Source organism: Ochotona princeps, chromosome 11 (assembly GCF_030435755.1).
Source record: "Ochotona princeps isolate mOchPri1 chromosome 11, mOchPri1.hap1, whole genome shotgun sequence".
Classification (NCBI taxonomy): domain Eukaryota; kingdom Metazoa; phylum Chordata; class Mammalia; order Lagomorpha; family Ochotonidae; genus Ochotona; species Ochotona princeps.
The window spans coordinates 21,490,846-21,512,621 of NC_080842.1; positions in this window are offsets into that span (position 1 = coordinate 21,490,846).

Sequence of the window (21,776 nt, forward strand, 5' to 3'; positions counted from 1 at the left end):
CTCCTCCTCTCCACCTGCTCTGCTCCATCTACTCTGGGGTCCCCCCCTACTCTGTGCATATGACCTCCTGTTAAGAGGTTGTCAGGATCACTCTTGATTCCCGCTGTATGTCTTTGTAGTTTTACTATTGTAATTCAAGTCTATAACTGATTTTATTAATTGAGATGCCTCAGAACTCTAGAGAAATCTGGATGGGAGACACCATTTAGGGACATTTAATTTTTGTTCTTTTCCAAGCCAATACAGCCTACTTTTAGCAAGTGGATATCCTTACTTTCAAAACAAGTTGTGATCACATTCTTATATTTATAACTCAGTAATACATATTTTAATCATTTTCTTTTTATTTCATAGGTTGCTATAATGCTCCGTCTCATCTTGACTTTGTAAGTTTTTGTGCAGTGAGTGTTCCTTTATTTGGGCTTCCTCATTTGAAATCACCAAATACCACTTAAATATTGAGTCAAGATATACTTCGTGAGTATTCATCAGAATGTAAGAACACAGTTAAAAGGTTCAAATCTTATATTATAACTTTGTCTTTGTTATAATAGTCACAAAAGGTATCACAAATTAAGTTCTCTCTTTAAAAAAAAAGATATTTCACACAAAAACTTGAAATTTGCTAAATTTAGTAGCAATTGTTCTAAACTCAGTAAACTGTATATTTTCCTGTAAATTGAACATTGATGTTAAATAAATTCTCCCAAAGCTTTCTTACTTAAGATCAGCCCTGGGTTTAGGGCATCCAAGAATTCAACCCCAAGCTCCTCACATATGTTACACATGAGGAGTCAGTTTTCAGCTAAGGAAGTTTTGTTCTTCTGAAGATAAACACTTGCTGTCTCCAAATAGTGCTGCAGTATCTCTTCACAGAAACAGAGTCAACATTTAGAGTCAAGCTGGGGCAATCAAAGGGAAAGGAAAGTATTATTTGACTTAAACCTTCATGTAACTCTTCTTGCTTTCTAGGCTTCTATGGGGACTTGTACATAATAATAATTAAGCACCTTGAAGTCTAGCATTGAACAGCAAATATCCTTTTCTGTAGCAAAAAAAAAAAAAAGTAATTTAACCCAAATTTCCACCAAATTTTTACATTTATGCGATACATAATTCCCATTATTCCTTGTTGTATCTTTATAAAGTACTCATAATATGATGAATCCGATCATCAGTTTTCACATAGTTTTTTACTCTATTACATTTACAGGCTTAATTTTCCACAAGTTGTAACATGCAGTAAGGAAAAATAGGAAGACCAGAGTTCCAAAAGAACATAACGAGCTAAAAACAACAATCACGGTCCAAAAGTATTCCATTCCTATACATGTTTGGTATTGTGATGGTTCCAGTTTTATGTGGATGTATAAGATTGTATTAGCTATTTTGGGGTCTTTCTTATTTCCAAATGAGTGTAAATGTCATTTTTTTCAGATCTGAGAGAATGACAGATTTTTGGATGAGCTTGAATCTATAAACTTCTGTAATATAATCATTTTGATGATATTAATCCTTCCAATCCATAAACATGTTTTAGTGCCTTATTTCTTTCTGTAATGTTCTGTAACTTTTGTTGAAGACATCTTTCATCTCCTTGGATTAAATTTTTTCAAGGTATTCAAATTTTTGTAGATATTGTGAATGGGGCTGATCTTACAAATTTTTTCTAAGCACTGTTTGAGTATACAAAGGCTACTGATTTTTATATCTTGTAACTTTACTAAACTGTCTTATGCATCCCCAAAGTTAGTGGAATCTTTTTGTTCCTCTACACAAAGAATCATGTCATCTGCAAACAGATAATTTGACTTCTCCCTTTCTAGTTTATACTTGTTTGCTTATTTTTTTCTTGGTTAATGGCTCTGGCTAAAACTTCCAAAACTATATTGAATAGCAATGGTAGAAGCGGCCAACCCTGTTTAGTTCTGGATTTCTTCTAATGGAAATGCTTCCAACTATTTTGTCATTCATCATGATGCTCATAGTGGATTTTCATAGATTGCCTTGTTTGTGCTCAGGAACATTCCGTCTAAACCCAATTTTGCTAAGGTTTTTATGACAAAAGGATGTTGTGCTTTAACCAATGCTTTCGTGCATTTGTTGAGGTAATATTTTTTAATTGTGGTGAGACACACATAAAAAAAATTTGAAAGTTAACATCTTTAGCTGTTAGTACAGTGTTCAGTTCAGTTAACAATACATTGTTCTGCAGTCATTAATATCCAATGAACAGCCTTGATATCCTTATAAAAATTCATTAGACCATGTATGCAAGAATTTGTTTCTATACTTTATTCTATTGATCTGTATTTATGAAATACTCATTCTTTTTCTTTAGTTTTTAAATAAAATTTGAAACAAAAAGGTGTGATACATATAATTTTGTCTTTTTTCAGGATTATTTTAGCTAGTTCAGATTACTTGAGTTTTCATGTGAATTTTAGTATGAATTTTCCTATATCTGAAAAAATACATTGTTGGGATTTTATTAGGGTTACCTTGATGTGTCACATAATTTATGTCTTAACAATATTGTCTTCCAACTCACAAATACCAATTTTTTGTTTTGTCGATGTCTTCCATAATCAACTTTTTTAAAAAAATGAACAGGTTGTATGTCATTTGTTTCCTTGGTTATATTTACCCTTAAGTAGTTCACTTTTTTATATTATTGTAACTGGAATGTTTTCTTAATTTTCTTCTGGATTGATCATTAACAGTACATAGAAACACAGTTGATTTTTGCAGCTAATTCCCGCAGCCTGGTTCTTTTACCGTGAACAGAAAACACCAGACACAACGAGGCACTTTCGGAGGTTTATTCCAATGGGCAGGAATGGACGGAGGTGGCGTAAGGACGATGAACCGAAGGGCAGAAATAGGCACCTGGTGTTCCTTATGTTCAGGTGAGTCCACAAGGCATGGGGTGGGCGGGGGCGTGGTAAGGGTGGGGACAGGATTGGGTGGGATTGAGGGCAGGCCCTAGGGGATTGGTGCCTGCAAGCGAATGCCTAAGGATGATTGGTAAGTTAGTGGGGTTGATGAAGAGGCTGGGATATGGGGTGAGATGCTCAGGTGATGCCGGGTTGTCTGATTGGTTGAACAGGTAGACCGGCGTGAATTTCATGAGCAGTGAAGAAGAGAAAATGACTGCAGGTCTAGGATGGCAGGGTCTCAATCTCCATTACGACCTTCAAACCACTCCTTATAGGATTTCCAATAATAGGTAGAATAGAAGTAGTGAAAGATGATATCTTTATCTTGCTCATTGTAATCTTATTATGTTGACATTTTCTTAACATTTTAACTTGTGGGGTGATTGTCTAATAAGACATGTGGAACATCATAAAATCTTTCTACATTGATTGAGGTGATCACTTACTTTCATCTGTTCTATAACATTAATTAACTTGTATAAATAGGGTCATCTTTGTTTTCTAACAATATCACTTGATCATGATTTGAAATGCTCTTACTATGCTATAAAATTCATATTACTATTATTTTATGGAAGATATTTGCATAAACAGTCATCGGAGATATCGATCTGTAATTTAGTTTCCTTGTGGTGTATTTGTGTGTACAAAGGTAATGCAAGTCCCATGGAATAAGTCTGGCAGTGTTTCCTTCTCTTTGATCTTTTTGGAAAAGAAGAGTATTCTTTTTTTATTTTTTCAGTTTTACTTATTTACTCATTCATTTGAAAAAAGTTTGTGACCGAGTAAAGCAGAGACAGAAAGCGAGAGAGAATCCTTCTGCTGATTGATTCCTAAAGCGGTAGTGACAGTTGGGCATTGGATCAGGCCAGAGTCAAGAACCAGGTTTTGCAACCAGTTACCTCACATAGGTGACAGGAACACAGTCATTTGTCTATCATCTGCTACCTCCTGAGAATCCTAGCAGGAAACTGGATCTGAAATACAGGCTGAACTCCACCCCCCACATTCCAATATGGAAGACAGTGTTGTAAGAGGCAGCTTAATGTGACAATGTTCTATCCTTTAGAAGAGCTTAAGGGAAATTTGTTGTAATTCTTTAAATGTTTGGTCAGGTTCTCCAGTGATGTCATCTGGCTCCTGGCTTTTATAGGAAGTTATTATAGAAATAATCTGCTTAAAAATTATAGTCTTTCTAGAATTTCTATTTGTTCATAATTCAATCTTGATTAATGTGTCTTTCTAGAAATCTGTTCAGCTCATCTACTTCACCCAGTTTTTAACATACAATTGCTCACAATTCTTTTTAAAATCATTCTTATTTTTCTAAAACTGTCAGTGATACTTCTCCCTTTTATTTTTTTTATTTTAAATCATATTTTTCTGTTTTCAGTTTAGCTAAAGGTATGTCAGTTTCTTGATCTGCTTGAAAAACCAAGTCAATTTCAGCAGATTATTAATTCTTATGTCAATTTTACTATTAATTTACTATCAATGTATTTATTCAAACCAATTATTTTATAGATACATTAGTATGTGAAAAATTAAAATGTAAAGATACATTAATAGAAGTAATCATACATACAGTAATTGGCAAACCCAGGACAAATACGTGTTTTCTTTATTTGATTACATTTTCCATTAATAAAAACTATGTGATAAATATACAATCTTAAAACTACTTTTGAAAATTCCAGTGTCGTCGTTAATGCAACTAATGGCATAATAAAGTATGCAATAGTTTAGAAGATAAAATCAAGGTCTAGTGGATCTGGTTACTTTTAAAGATAACTGGAACTAAAAGAAATTGTCAAACTACATTGATGTGAAAAGCCAAAAAAAAAAAAAGATTAGAAATGAGTTTAATGGAATAACTCCAAAAGAAGCAGTAAGTATCCATAATTTTATACGTGGAAGATGAGAAACACAGATGGGACTCACCATGCTTCTGTCATGTTAGGCTCTAACCCTAGTGCCAATATTCTCAGCAATAACTGACTTATTCCTGTGGGAAGCCAATTTGTTCTATAGAAATATTCCTTTGCAGTATTTTAGAGACAATATGTTCTAGAATAAAAGGCATAGCTATGGGTTCCATGTCATGTGGACGTATCTCTAAAGTACATCTTTAAATGCTGGTAAAACCTCCTTCTATGTGTGCATGTGCCAGACCTGTCACTGATATTAGCACAGTTGGCATTCCTTTAATTAACACCGAAGCTTGTAAATCAAAGCGAAGACTTGCGTGTATCCTGTGAGATGTATGTTACTGCTAAAAATAATTGCACTTCCGGAGAGAACTGAAAATTGGAATGCAAGACTATGAATCTGGCTGATGTAACAATGGTTATGTCTATATTAATTATCATCTGTTTAAAAACTACATAAAATATTATATTATTTCCAGTCATTTGACACAAATTTTATAGAATTGGAAATATTGATCCTTATTTGATTCCAGACCTTCCATATTTGGTTCATGCTCATGATATACACTTATATTTATAACTGCAGTTATATTTAATAGCAGAAGCTAATCTCATACAAAATTATACATCCTTTTAATGAAGAGAAAGTTTAGCAGGTTTTTTTTTTTTTATGTTGTAGGGATATCTACCATAGCTTCTACATCATGTCTCATTTAAAATATTATTCAATAACAGAAATCATTACAGCTTGAATTTTAAAAAACAATGTTAAGTCACTCAAATAGGTTTTTTATCTTTCTTATGAGTCTTCTTCATTAGTTAGTAATATTTTATCTCTAGCTCTTTGGGCTGTGTGTAAATATATCAGTACAACCAGAGCCAAGTCACTATGTTCCTTTGTACCTATAGCAAGCACCCATACCCATGACCTAGGGCCATCAATCAATCCCAGAGCCTGTAATTAAACACTGTTGGCATGCACCCCGGAAATCCAGGGCTCATTCAGGCATCCCCTCCCCTTTTGAATCTTTCTTAGCTTTAGTGTAAAACTCATGTTGCTACCATTACCAAACTCAAGGTCAAGTTTACTTCGTATTGATTCCTCCCTGATATTAACATTCCCTCTGTCCTCATCAGCTCCTGTTTGCCCTTTTGCAGTAGTGACTTAATAGATCTCCTTTTGTAGTTCCGTGTCTCTGAGCAGCTCTTTACACTTCTTCACGGGGGCTTTTTCCGGCCCTAAATTATGCAGTCTTATTGATTTATTTACCATGCTGGTTTTTTGTTTTAAAGAACAACACATCTACATTTTAAAATTAATTACCAGTAACTAAAAAGCAAGACTGCACAAAATTGTAGATTTTCAGTTTCTGAAAATGAAGAAATTCTGGGTGCTCAAAGAACACAGAGTCTCTGAGATGGCAAATCAAAGACATTGAAATAAGTTTGTTTAAACTCAGTCTGTCTTAATATGAAAATCAACCATCTGACCTTTCTCATCCTGAATCGTATTCACCCCATGTTTAAGGCCTTACCTTATTCTCAGATGCGAACTCTCAAAACCGAAGGATACCAGAAGAGCTTATTGAATGGAGGAAGCAGAAGAGAAAAGATTGTGTGTGGGTAGTAGGCAGGCTGGACCAAAGAATTAAAAGAGGCAAGCAGTAAGATCTCATTTTCCCTAAGTAATAGAACTTACATATTTCTTACTCCATGAAATAAAGATAAAGAAGATAATAAATGTTGGAAGAAGTTAGTTTTTTGGACATTTTCTCATGGGTTCCTGTAGTTAGAAAACTGAAGTCTAATTAATAATTACCTTTCCAAAAGATCTTCTTTATCCGCTGCCTAAAGTTGAGTAAAATCACTGCCATTTTCTCCTGTAATTACTATAATTTTTGTGTTCATTTTATATATTTAGCATTTGTCTATTCCCTTAGAATGTAAGCTCCACATTTTAATTGATCGGGATGATACTCTGCTGGCTCTGTCTTCAGACCAGAGAGAGTATACCTAAGAAGCCATTGAACTTGACTGGACAATAATATGCTGGACTCTATGTTTGGTATATACTTGCAATGGGGGAATCTCAACTGAACTTGAACTGTGGTTATGCAACAAGGTGGAGGAATCCACCATGGTGGGAGGGTTTGGGGAGGGGTGGGGAGAATCCAAGTACCTATGAAACTGTGTCACATAATACAATGTAATTAATGAATTAAAAATAATAAATAAATTAAAAAAAAAGAATGTAAGCTCCACAGAAGAAGAGCACATATACATCTTCTTTGAGAAAAGCTTAGCCCCCAAATGCTTATAGAATGCATTGGCTATAAAATTTAAAGAACAAAACAAACGTATGTCTTCATATGGCCTATAGTACATCAGAGAAGTTCAAAGTCTTATTTTTAAGGTCTTGTGATCTTGTATGCTATCCTAAAATTACCATTTATTTTTGGAACAGTCAAACCTTTTATTCAGACACTCTATGTACCAACCATGAGAAGATGCTCTTAGGCCCTGCAATTAGCTGAGATGCATCCTCATCCCATCTGTTGCTCCACCTTCACGTTTTCTTCCCCATCACTTTGCAAGGACTACCTCAGATGGCATATGTTCACTGAAGTTTGGCATTCCCCTTTGCCAAAATTAGCATCTTTCCCTTAATTTCTCATGGTGTGATATTGCTTTTGCACCACAGCGAACATTTTCTTCTTTTTTATACTCACTGCCTTACCTTGGTCTCTGCACTTACTCGAACATATGGCAGAGATCTTCGTAGCTTTCTCTTCATTTGCTTAAATGATTATCATGGTATCTTCTGTAAAAGTAGGAGCAGTATAAACATTGGTGTGGTATGCCTAGCTATGATATGTACTGGCCATACTAAGGTTTTAACTCTTCATCACAAGAATCTGCAATGTGCTTTTCAAGTATTCAGGACAGTCAGTGGTAAGCCATGCACCCTGCATTATTCCCTCTTCTTTTGCACCAACTTTTGCCTGGGTGAGGGCCAACAAAAAGCTTGCAGAAAGTACAGGTCCTGATTTTGTTCTTTGCTTTTTCACGGCAGCGAACAGTCTCTTTCCTTTCCTCACTAATTAGCTGCTAAGAATTCATAGCAGTCTCCAGGGGATGACACCTGGCCAGGTGCAACTTTTCACTAACACTCCTATGTCTGAGTGTCCAGATGCTGTCTTCCCTGAATCCTGATGAGAGTGTTTGTCCCCCTTCATGCAGGAGTAAGCAATACACTTCTTAACTCCATGGCTCCTGATCCTTTAGCCTTAGGGAGGGGGCAGGGAGCTGCTTAGTCTGCTGCTTGGCAACCCCCAGGTGGTCAGAAATAAGGATAAATGTAATCACAGGGTCAAATTGAGAACATGGGGCATGGCAAGAGATGAGAAATTACAGATCTAGAATTTTATTTCTGGAAACTAGTAAGTAAGATCTGTGTGTGTATGTTTTTGCTTATTTCTGTGCATGTATTTATTTGAAATGAAAAGAATGGAAAAAGACATTAATTATATGAGAATATCCACCTAATTCTGGAACTGCAATTAGATCAATAAATATGATATAGACGCACCATACATCTGTTTAACCAGCAACCTTTTATTGAACAGCAATCCTCATTCAGAGTGTTAAGGGTGAAGAAATTAAGATTAGAAAACCCAAGCATTAAATAAATACATATAATTTGTGTAACAGAAAAAAATACTACTTATGAGGGCATACATGAGAAGGCTGTTCCATAAGAGCAAATCTTGGCCAAAGAATGATTATAAAAACAAAACAAGTGTCTGTCAGTTCCGTAAATGAAAGATTAAAATGAGAGTTAAAGTGTATGGGAAATCTATTCAGCAACAGGCACTTTGGTCAATGAGTGGAATTTCATTATGGCTGGGACAGAAGATAATGAAGAGTGGCAGGGTTAGTGCAGTTGGTATGACCAGAGCTGGGAACTCTTTCTAACGGGTTTGGTCAGTATCTTTATTCATGGAGGTGGGAGATCAGTAGAGGGTGCTTAGCAGGAAAATGATAGTCATGAATATGCATTTTTTAAAGTCCGCTCACTGGAAAATTACGGTTTAGATGTTGAATTGCAATGTAAAGACAGTCTACATCAACCTCAGTACGTTTCAAGTTGATTTACTGTCATGACTGTCATGTAACAGTTATGTGTGTCTTTATGCATACATATCAGATTGGCTGAACACTCAAGTTAGACTATGATCATAGACTCAGAAAACGGTGTTAATGGAACTAGATATAGATTACATTCATTTCCTCAGTTTTCACCTAGTTTTCTTTGAAGATTATAATCCAGCTTCCATATTGGATTCATTTGTTGCATTCATTCATACAGATGAGAAATTGTCATTCCCCTTTTGCAACCTGTGCATTACGGTAGTTTGTAGGTTTAAGCATCCTGTCTCAGGAGCTTTTTTGCTCCATTTAAGGATCAGACAAGAACCATGGAAGCATTACTGATTCCAAAACAAAACACATTCCTGCTCAACAGACAGAAGGTGGTGGCCCCAATTCAGTTTCATGATAAAGCTATTAAAAAAAAAAAAAAAGATTTTCTCTTGGGTGAAATTTCCCTTTCTTTTCAGTAGTTTACTATCAATAGCTGACTGCCTATTTTGTATGGCCAAGTTAGTTTTGTTCAAGATTCTATTAAAAAAACAGGCTGAATTTCATAAGCAACACAATGGGAAATATGGTAATCTTTCCTTTAATGACAAGGAATATTAATATTCAACTTGTAGAAAGGAGCATTACCAATGTTATGGAACAAACATAAATAATTGAGTTGTAAAATATTTTTAAAGGATTTACTTGTCCATTACTTCTTTGAAATTAAAAATTCAACCTCACCTCAGATTTTTTTAAAGTAAAATTCTAAAGAGTATAAGTTTATAGCATATAGAAATTTCAGAATAGAAAATATAGGAACTTGAGATTAGAACAAAATGTGAACTGGTCCAACATAATCCAATTTTTTAATCTTCTTAAAAGTATAACAACCAACTTATAGTTTATTCTATGCCTAAACCTTCTAAGCACCAGTCATCTCAATTATTTCAAAAAAGACTCATAGAAAGAACTGCTGTCTCCTGGAATCCTTGGGGTCAAGTTGAGCATGTCCACTTCCTCTTCACCAAAGTTTCATAACAACCACCTGGTCCTCCACATGAATTACATTGGACATGGTGCCTGCTTTTTCTTTCTTCCCGGCTATGCTCTGCTGAATGAAAATCTCATCCGTTCTCTTCAGTTTCCTTTTTTTATTTTTAGCAATTTGACTTTAAATGTTGACTGTATAAGCAATCAATAGAAATTTGAAAGGTCAGTGGAAAATAGATCTTCAAGAGTGTTCTCAAAGTACCAGCACCCCAAGCATCCCATTTTGAAATGTGCAGGGTGGCCCTTACAGTAACTGTGACCCCACTCAATGATTTAGGGAGATTGTGAGAGCCCAAATAACATTAGTCAGACTGGCATAGAAAAAAAATTGAATATGCTTTTATAAAGAGGGGTGTGTGTGTGTGTGTGTGTGTGTAAAATAACTTGAAAATTTGAACAATGGAAGTTCACATTTGATTTCTCGCTTGCTCAGAAAAGGCAGTGATAACCAAAGTAATGCTTTTCTCATAAACTTTCCAGAGTCTTGTTAATTCTGACTCCTGTTTCACCTAGACTCAACCAATTTGGAAAAAGTAGGGTAAATCACTTGGGACATATTATTTTTCAAACAGATAGCATGATTGCGAGAAGACATACTATGAAGTGGGGGCTTTCTTGATGTGCTCCTTGAGGCTTCTAATTCAACTGAACTTGAGCTGTGGTTATGCAACAAGGTGGAGGAATCCACCATGGTGGGAGGGTTTGGGGAGGGGTGGGGAGAACCCAAGTACCTATGTAACTGTGTCACATAATACAATGTAATTAATGAAGTAAAAATAATAAATAAAAAAAAAGAAAATACAGCAAAAAAAAATGCCTTTCCTATAACATAGTAATGTAAGCCTTGGGTTGTTTCAAATTACACCTATTCTCTCAATTGAAAAATGAGATATGGTCTGCACACAATTATTTTCCTTTATAGCATGGTATAATGATTTAATGAAACTCCCTGGGTTACAAGTGAGATTTAAGAATATTTTCTTTTTAATTTCTTATCTGTTTCTCATAAGATGATCTCATGAAAATGTCACTAATTCATTTTTTTCCTTTGGGGGAAGATGGTATTGTTCCACTGATTAAAATAGTTAATTTTGACTTTATTTGCTTTTAGTGTCTTCCTTAAATCCGAATCTCTAAGCTACTGTAATCCAGTAAGTATCTGATACCTTCATCTCACTCATTAATTCCAGTAAGTTTAATAGAAACAGTGCCTTAATCTCAAAAATGTTTAGCATTTTTCTGTTCAATATATTCCACTACTCATGAGAGTGTAAGAATTGAAAAATCATTATCAGATGCAAGATGAAAGATGCTCATCTAACATATGGTCATTCATAAGCAGCAACGGTAGATTTTTTTTTTCTCATTTGAAAGCATTGACTTCAGATTTATTTACAAAAAGATGATTTATTTATCATGGGTGGGATGAGAAATATTCCTTAAAAAAAGAATAACACTATGCTACTTTGTAAAAAAAAGTAATAATAATAATTACAGTAGCACATAAGATGCTAAGAATTTCCACTGCTACCATATTTCTTCCTCCCCATCCTCTAATCTCTATGCCTCTCCAAGTTTTTAAATAAGGATGCCTGAGCTGGCTTTCCTTTGGGAAAGCTGGTAGGAGCTGCTTTTCCATCTTTTCTGTAATTTCTTGAAGTTGCTGTACACACACCTAAATGCCAAAAATTGCCTTGAATAGACTGAAGTAAAGTAAATGAGATGGCTGAAATTCATTTTTATCTCATAAATGTTACACCTTGTCAATTAAAACAAATACTCCTTTTTGGTGCCAAGAAAGCATTTTCTGTTACATTCACAATCTGCTTCAACTGCCATCGGGTGTAAGAAAAGCCTCTAACAGATGGGAATCAGTAAATGGCAATTGCAGCTAGAACTGACTGTATGAATAACAAATGGAAGACATAGTCTGTGAGCTATCTTGGCAGGCAAATATGGGTATGAGAATTTTTGAAATGTTAAGCCATTGATTCTGAGAATAAAATTAATGCCTGAAAGAATGAGTGTGTTATATATATGTATACATAAGTAAATATATGTATGTATATATGTATGTGTGTGTATACATATATATATATATATTGCAATTTTCAAATCTGTTTCTGCTATTACAGAATGTCAAGGTTGCTGAACCTTTCCTGTTGTTCTCAGAAATATTTTAGAGTAGTGAAATGAAGAAAATAAAGGACTGGGCCTTTGATCTAGAGGTTAAGATACCCAGATCCCATTGTCAAATACCTGTTTGAGTTTCAGTTCCACTCCTGATTCCAATTTTCTACAGATGTAGACCCTTGGAGGAAGGCGGTAATGTTTCTAGTGAATGGGTCCTTGCCACCCACATGGGAAGCTTAGATTGGACTTGGCCACTGGCTTCAGTCCAGCCTAGCACAATCTATCCCCGGTTACATGGGCATCTAAGCAGTGAACCAACAGATGATCATTCTGTCTGTCTCTGAAACAAATAACAAATGACAGTTTTAAAAGAAAGAAATAAGATACACAGCTCAAATTGGAAAACATGTAAACATGTTCATTCAAATCTGGGAAGTGTGTGGTTACCTTAGATTTAAAGGTGATTGTGTTCTGATGCTAACATTTAACCTTTCTTTTAATGATGTGTTGACAAAAATTTATTTAGACTAGCAAAGATAGTGATTACTCTCTTCCTAGGAACACAAATTGCTGAAGAAATTGGTGTCTAGAGAGAGAGAAGTTATCATCTGTATTAGATGTTTTAAAAAAACATTACAATGAAATTGACCTCTACTTAGAAATGATAGAGCTGTTATCTCTGCTTTCTAACCCCTCACCTAAATCCCATTCACTTTGGGATTTCTCTTTCAAGTCTTCCAGATTCTTGAATAAAAATACCAATGGAGAGAATAGAGCACCCAACACAGAAAGGTCCATAGTGAAAGAGGGGTGGCATAAGAAAAAGGAAGGGACCAAAGGATATCCTCCATGGTGTTTGCCATGTCCCATTCTTAAAATTAAGGCCAGATATTTGGAGACAAAGCAAACTAGTTCTTCCTACATGGACTGGCACAACTTAAAATTCTTCCTTATCATTTCCATTAGAGATCATCATGCTCAGTGAAATAAATCAGTCCCTGAAGGACAACATATGCTCTCTCTGATACCTCTGCAACCTTCATCCAAAATACTAAGCAAGTAGATATATAGATAAGCACATATATGTATGTATGTGTATATATATGTGTGTGTGTATCTATATATGTATTTTTTAAAGGCCTATTTATTTGTTATTGGAAAGGCAGATTTACACAGAGGAGAGACAGAAAGATCTTCCATCCTTTGGTTCACTCCCCAAGTGGCTACAACGGCCAGAGCTGAGTCAATTCAAAGCCAAACCAACATAGAGTCAGCAGCCAGGAGCCTCCTCTGAGGCTTCTACACAGATTCAGGGTCCCAAGGCTTTGGGCCATCTTCCACTGCCCTCCCAGGCCACAAGAAGGGAGCTAGATGGGAAGATGTTCAGGACACTGAATCAGCATCGATATGGGATCCCAGTGCTTACAAAATGAGGATTCAGGGCCTGGTGCCGTGGCCTAGCAGCTAAAGTCCTCGCTTTGAACACCCCGGGATCCCATATGGGCGTCAGTTCTAGTCCCAGCTGCTCCACTTCCCATCCAGCTCCCTGTTGGTGACCTGGGGTAGCAGTCGAGGACGACCCAAAGCCTTGGGACCCTGCACCCATGTGGGAGACCCGGAGGAGGTTCCTGGCTCCTGGCCATTGCGGTCACTTGGGGAGTGAATCATAGCACAGAAGATCTTCCTCTCTGTCTCTCCTCCTCTGTGTATATCTGACTATGTAATAAAAATAAATAAATCTTTTTAAAAAAAAAGATGAGGACTCAGCCATAGAGAGATTGTGTTGGACCCTACATATATTTTCATAGATGAACCGTATAATGGAGAATAGCACACCAGGAAGTGAAGATACATTGCAGATTATATCTCTACTCCCAAATGAAAGAAGGACTCCCAATGAAACTGTTAAATATTACCTTGACATTAGGATAATAGAGTTTCCACTATTGCCAATACCTACAATGTCACTACACACCCAAATGGCAGAATGTTTGACTTGTGACTGTTGCTGAAAGTCAATGCTATTGCGATAATATAGGGGAAATGGTGGGTGGAGGAGTGGGGGATGAAGCAGGTGGTAGGGAGGAAAAGGATGGAGAGGAGGGCATCCCCTTACCTACAGAAACCTTATCATGCAAAACAATGATAATTTTTAAAGGAGAGAAAGTAAGGAATGCATCGCTCTGAAAGCGAAGATTTAGAACGTGGGAGGAAGCAGGGTTGGAGGAGCATGCCTGAGGACAGCTCGGGGGAAGCTCTGTTTCGCTTGCTTCCCAGGTCACATTATTTTCTTTTCTCTTCCCTTTGTCTAGCCTCCTAGAGAGTCCTCCAACACGGAGAGGCTCGGAATGTACTGTCAGCTTTGCTTTCCTCCCAGGCCTCTTTTTGTTTGCTTTTAAAAATGCAATATTGTAAAACGCACATTCAAGTTATGAGTGTGTCATTATTTGCGTTGCTCTTTGAAACTCATTTAGCACATTCCTCTGAAGCCGTGGAATACAATTTGGAATGGAAATTTCTCCGTGTGAGATTTAAAATATCATTATGGCTGTCAAGGATTTAGAAATTAGGTTTTATACTGATTGCTGCTCAGCAGCTCAATCAGAAAAGAAAAATGCAAGCTGGAGAGCACACTGAGTTTCTTTAACATCAAACTAAAGAAGCATATCAGAGATTTTGTTTGGGTTTTTGTTTTTGGTTTTGCACAACTTGATCTTTTAAAAGGTAACAATCATCATGCTATACTTTTATTCACAATCGTCATCATCATCATGCACTAAAAAATAATGATTTAAAATTTTGTCTCATGCTTTTTTTGTGGTGAGTCACACAGATTAACCAAAAAATTCCCTGATGACCCTGTCATCCCTTGTCTTTAAGGTCTTCCCTTTCCAATTCCTCTTCTCTCTTCCCAGTAACCCACTGTCCTGATGGCTAGTTCCTGACCCCTGCGTGCCCTCTCTTTGCCTCTCTCTGCTTCTCTGTTCTGCCTCCCAGCATCCTCTCAGATCTGCTAAGCAAATATATGCTTCCTTGTGTTTCATCATAAAAAGGCAACATTGCTCAACTTTAGCACACTTATATCCCAAGTGAACATTTTTAGGATCATCTTTGCATTCATATGGTATTCCGGAGAATGATGTGCTAGACTGTACAGGTGCTTTTCCTTATTTAACATCCTCCTCCACGTACAGCATACATGTACCTCTCTATAAACCTTGAAAGTGCAATGAATCACTGTGCTGTAAGGAGAAGTTCAGCAGGTGTGTTATCAAGATTACACAATTGGCTGCATGTGCCCAAATACATGCCTGTAAATTAAGTCTCCATTTTAATTGACAGGGAGCATTGCTCATGGGCTGCCAGGGTCTGGAGATCTGTCCTGGTCCTTGGAACCCCTTCCAGAGGGCTCTGCTCTGCTCTGCAGCTGCAGTTCTCTGCTGATCACACTTTCAGATGGTTTGTTTATCTCCTTCATAACTCGTGTTCAACTCTGTTGTCTGTGAATTTTGTTTCCTTGCTTTCCTAACTTTAGGCAGAAGCAAGTATCACCCTTCATCTTTGGCTAGAAAAAGATGAAATGCCTAGCAACTCTATTTTTAATTTCTCATTAAACTAACAGCATGATTTTCCTCTGAGTTTCTCAAAAACAAAACAAAAAATCTAAGACAAACATAAACTGAGCCTTCAGACTATGTGGGCTTTATTTCCGCCTTTGTCCTTTACTTTTACCTTCAGGTTGTTACGCAACACCCGACTAACTGGCTTTACTTCTGCTTGCAAGCTGCATGACACTTTTTCTTGAAAATTGCTTATGTGCAAATTGATAGCCGTGATGTGTGATTTTTGCCTTAATAATCCAGTTATTTTAATAAGAAGTGTTTACATAATTAGTAAGAAATTTTTTATGAATGTGTAGCTTTAAATACAAAGGAGTATATTTAATGATAGAAATCTTACCATTTTATACATATGATCAACTCCCGAATGAGACTAGGCCTTGAGTCTGCTATCTGACCATCACTGCCTCTGAACCTTGACTCCTGAATTCTCCTTCACTGGAATTTTGTTGAGCCTTTTCCCTCACTGCATAATTTTCTCTCCTTTCTCCTCTTCATACTCTATTAAAGATAGCAAAATCCTAGTTTTCTGTAACTTCATGTCATCACTTTGGTTGTTATGGTTTAGTGAGACTTACAGCCAGCCTTTTAGGTAACATTAATAGTTAAACATGCAATTATATATACACATACATAAATGCACACAATTCTTTCGACAGGAAATACATGTTTGTCTGTTAAATAGTATTTTGGGGGCAGATAGATACTTTTCACTTATGTCACATTGCATATGTGACCACTTGCTTTGTCTGTAGCATAAGTTCTTTTTTTGAATTTAATTTACTTGTGATTCAGGATGACACAAAGAGAGAGCAAAGGGAGAGAGAGAGCTAGAGAGAGAGAGGCAGGCTAGACCAAGCCATACCCAGGAACCTGGAACTCCACCCAGGCCTCCCAAATGGGCAGCAAGGGCCCAAGAACTGAAGCCATCTACCACTGCTTCCTCAGATGCCTTAACAGGAAGCTGAATCAAAAGCAGAACAGCACGGGAGGCTGGGTGGGGCTTCTCCCTTTATCTCCCACCTTACCCTACATACAGAAAAAAAAAAAAAACCTAATGTGGAAACAATGGTCTTACCCACCTTCCTGCAACCCTTGACCCTTTGTGCCCTAATCAACTATGTAAAGATTACCAAAATAAAAGTTACAAAACAAACAAACAAACAAACAAAAAAAGCAGAACAGCTGTTATTCTGATAAGGAATGCCTGTAGTGCAGATAGCAACTTAATCTACTGTACCACAATGCTGGATCCTCTATGTACAAGTTCCAACAGAAAGAATTTGTGTATGAAATCAGTACAACAGTTTCTAATATGACAATGCATTTAAAACATCATTTGGCAGAGGCCAGAATTTCACAACTGACTTTGGAATCTTCTCATTCACCCCAATACATGCAGAGGACCAAAGGAGAGGTGTTTAAAAAGACCTGGCACCTGTTCAGAATTCCTTGGAGAAACCTAAGGTGAGAATCAGGAAAGAAGAGACTTCTTTTGTGTGTGAGTTCAAGTGACTTAAACATGTTTTCCTGTCACTTTTTGGCTGGGCTAGTGGGAGTTGGTGCAAATTCTCACATGTGCTGGCATAGGAAGGTGAAACGACCATCCACTAAAAAGGAGTAGTTAAATAATGTGGGTGTTTCCTTAAAAGTCAAGCTTTTTTTCTAATAAAAATTTGATTATCCTAACATATTTATTTCCAAATTAATTTCAGCAAAAATATCATTAGATTGGCTTTTTTCTGTATTTGTGTAGCCTTTGAAATATTAATTTCTTCACATTGCCTAGAATATGTGGGGTACACTCTTTGATAATGGTCACTAACCTTCTTATTTGATATAGATGAAATCACTTGTTAATGTAATGTGCTAGAACTTGAGGAAATAAAGTTTTGAGTTTGAGAAATAAAGGTACATTTAAAAAAAAATCTAAATCCTTTGTATAACCTGGACAACTTTAGACATTAGAAATTTAAGCAGTCTGCATGGTTCAACATACACCAGTCTTTGTATATTGTCCATTTCATAGAAATAGTAGAAATATTAATTACTAAGAAAACTACACCATTTGGTTACAGTAGTTTACACAACATAGAAGTAGCATACCTTTTGATTATTCGTGTTCAGTTAGGAAAACAAAAACAATTGCAGCTATTTCAAGTAGTCTGAGTTGGGAAATTGGTTGTAGAAGCGGCAAGAATTAGGAAAAGAAAAGAAAAAGAAGGAATAGGGAGATAAAGAGAGAGAAAGATAGATGAGGAACAAAGAAAGAATGAATTTTCTTACAGAATGATTCATGGAGACCTAAGTGCTAACTTAGGATGCCACTACCTTTCCTGGGGTTAAAGAGACTGAAGGAAAACACTGTAATCCCAAGTCCACATGGCTGTGCTCCTGGGGAGCCACTTCTACAACCACCATAGCAGCTGCGCTTTCACCCAAGCTTCATGGGAAGCCAGTTCAGCTTGCTAATGATTGAGGAAGCAAGGAGATCACATTTCATTGATGCCATAAGAGTAGGACCTGGGGGTCTAGGGGTCCTGAGGGCCCTGGTGCTGCTAAGCTGTCACATCTGATGCTGTTGGAACTGGGCTACCTCAGAGAAAGCCCACACTTGTACACCTGTCACAGTGGTTACCGTTGTCAGAGACCCTGCCAACAACAAAAAACTAATTTGAAAAATTGGCTGTAAAATCAGTTTGCTTTTCCTTCCACCTTCCAATTTCTTTGCAGTGCCTCCGTTGGTCAGAAACATGCTACACAAAGTACATTCTGGAAAACATCAATTGAAAACACTCATACCCCTTTAATATAGAAAACCACACAGAAGACTGGATCTGAAAACCAACAGACAAGTAACTGACCCCCACAGAAAGCTGTAGGAAATCTGCTAATACCTTTTTCCCTCTCTCTAGAGATTCCTACTCACACAAACTGCTAGAACCTTGCCTAATGTTATGGTCAATTCCCTCCATCTCTCTTCCTCATTCTTGTTCCCTCATCCTTTCTCTCCCCTGGAATTCTTACACATCATCAGGATTTCCACCTCTCTTCACCCTCTGTCATTCCCTCTAGGATAGTGAAAGGACACAGTTGCACTTTCTCCATTGTCAAGGAAGTATGTGGAAACAGCAGTTTTGCTCTGTATCAGTTTGATTTCCTCACCAGAAATACACAACTTTGCAGTCAGAAAACTAAACTGAAGAGCAGAAATTGGCTATAGTACAAGAACCATTCATGATAACTTGGGAACATTATTTTCACTTATTTTACATCAGTTTCATCTGGTGTAAAATCAAAACATTGAATGCAATATCTAAATTCGTGTCCTACTCAGTTTTATGAGATTTTTGTTGAAATATGATTGCTTAAAATACCTGTTTTATGTCTCATTCATTTTAAAAACTTTGTAATTAACTCTATAATATCTAAAAAGAAAGCAAGATATACTCTTATAACAGGAACAAAAATATAGGCCTCAATGCAATCATGTACATGCATAGAATTTCCCAGAAAATATTGTGAGATATCTTTTGCTGAGTTCAACAAGTTGTCCACTGGACTGGCCATGAGGAGTGTAGTTCCTGGGCTCCACATTCTTTCTTTCTTACTGTAGAGTTCCTCCATCTCCATGTTCCTTTGCCACCCTCATAAGATTTTTCTCCTTTTCTTCGTCACAGGAGGCTTATCATTCATCTGAAGCTTCATTTGAACTTTCCCTAGGTAGCCCTAGAAGATGGCTTCAGAGCTTCCTGTGCTGGGAATAAAGATGGAAATAGAATAGTTGTTTGAACTCCTTTAAAGTTGAAGGGAATACAACTGCCAAGACGAGAAACTTCCATCTGCTAATATTAGTCATGAGCTATAGAACAAGCGGACAGTTTTATCTCTCTAGCTCTTTCCCATCTTTTCAAACACCTTGTTGCTTAACCTAAATGTCTATAACTCACAATATGAAGTGGCAGGTTGGGCCTGGTGTAGTGGCCTAGCAGCTCAAATCCTCACCTTGATTGCGCTGGGATCTCATATGGGCACCATTTAGTGTCCTGGCTGTTCCACTTCCCAATCAGCTCCCTGCTGTGGCCTGGAAAAGCAGTGGAGGATGGCCCAAAGCCATAGAACCCTACACCTGTGTGGGAGACCCGGAACAGGCTTCTGGCTTCAGATCAGCTCAGCTCTGATTGTCGTGGTTATTTGGGGAGTGAATCATCGCACGGAAGATCTTCCTCTCTGTATATCTGACTTTCCAATAAAAATAAATAGCTCTTTTTAAAAAAGAAAAGAAAAAAAATATATAGGAGTTCTAACTTTTGAAGATAGTTATTTATTTATTTGAAAGTGCAGAGAAAGGGCGAGACAAGGAACAGAGATCTTTATCTATTGGTTCACTTCCCAAATGATTGTAACAGTTCAGTCAGGCTGAAACCAGGAACCTGAAATTCCATCCATAGTTCCCATGTGTTGCAGAATCTCAAACAAATGTTCATCATTTTCTACTCTTCTCTGATGAATTAACAAGGAGCTGGAGCAGAAGTGGAACAGCCAGGACTCAAACCAATACCCTTATAGGATGCAGGCATTATAGACAGCTACTTGCTACACTGGCCACAAGACCAGCACCATTAAAATTTTTAAAATATGAATTTTTATAAGTATAACGACAAAGGCAAAAACATATAACACTCTCTTCTCCTTCTGAAAAGAAAAAAAAATATTCAAACACTAAATTTTTGAGAGAATCCTAGGAGGAAGCAGCCCAAGTCTCTTAGATTGTTCTCCTTCCTAAACAAGTTTCAACAAGGCCAACTGAAAGTCTTCAAGTCAAATTTAGCCAAATAGAGGTGACCTTATTTCCTAGGCACCCACTATATTATCATCCCTGCTCCCAGTAGATATGGTTGGAGATCAGCCACAGCATAACCCAAGCTGGATTTCAGAGATCAATAGCCAGGCCCCAAGATAAAAACACCGTCTGTAGGTGGAGAACTGAAAGGTGTATTTTCTTGGTCTCCACAGATAATTTCTCTGTTTTTGCATCCACTACAAAGTCCAGCCAGTGCCCCTGCTAAACCTTTCTGGATCTGGTCTTTCAAACATCATTCTCTTAATTCTCCACATCCTGACACTTACTGCATTCCTTCAGACTCATCTCAGTTTGCATGTCAGGCATAGTTTTCAGGTTTGTTAAAACTCATGACCGTGGTTGCACTCAGAAAATTAAGCATTCTCTAGTTTACAGGGTTTTCCACTTACCAAAGGCAGTGAGTAGGAGGAAAGCATGGAACATCTACTGCTTCTTGCTGTGTCACAGAGGACCTCTGCTATCATTAGCCCATTGTGTCCACGCGCTACGCAACACTCTATCAACTGGCTTCTGTCTCCAGCAGAAACAGCTTCTTAAAGTCGTTGATGTCTTTTTAATTGCCAAATCTATCAAACATTTCATTCATTATTCTTGGCTGTTGTACGATTTGACATTACTGCTCATTCACATCTTAAAGTTCCATTATGTCTAGACTGCTCTGATCTAATGCTCTGCACATCTCTTCGTGTCTCATGAGACATTTCTTTCTATTTTTCCTAATTTTTTAAAATTTTTGTTCCTCTCCATTCTTTAAACTTTAGTGTGTCCCAGATCACTGATACTAGCTTTGAATTATTTTCCTTCTACAAACTCCCTGGGAATGTTATTCTCTGTTTCCTAAGAATAAAACTTTTACTTATTTGTCCTAAATCACATGCATCAAGCTCTTAATGTAGCACCCTTACTATATAATGTTTTGAGTTGAGTTATGGGGAAAAATCTTTCACTTTAAAGCCCAAGTGAATAACTCCCATTCTGCATGCCATGTAAGACCTATGGAATTATTTACTCTAATCCTGCAAGGGCACCACATGTAAGATTCAAAATTAACATGTCTATCATGATCAATTTTGTATCACCTGTAAAAGATGTTATAAAA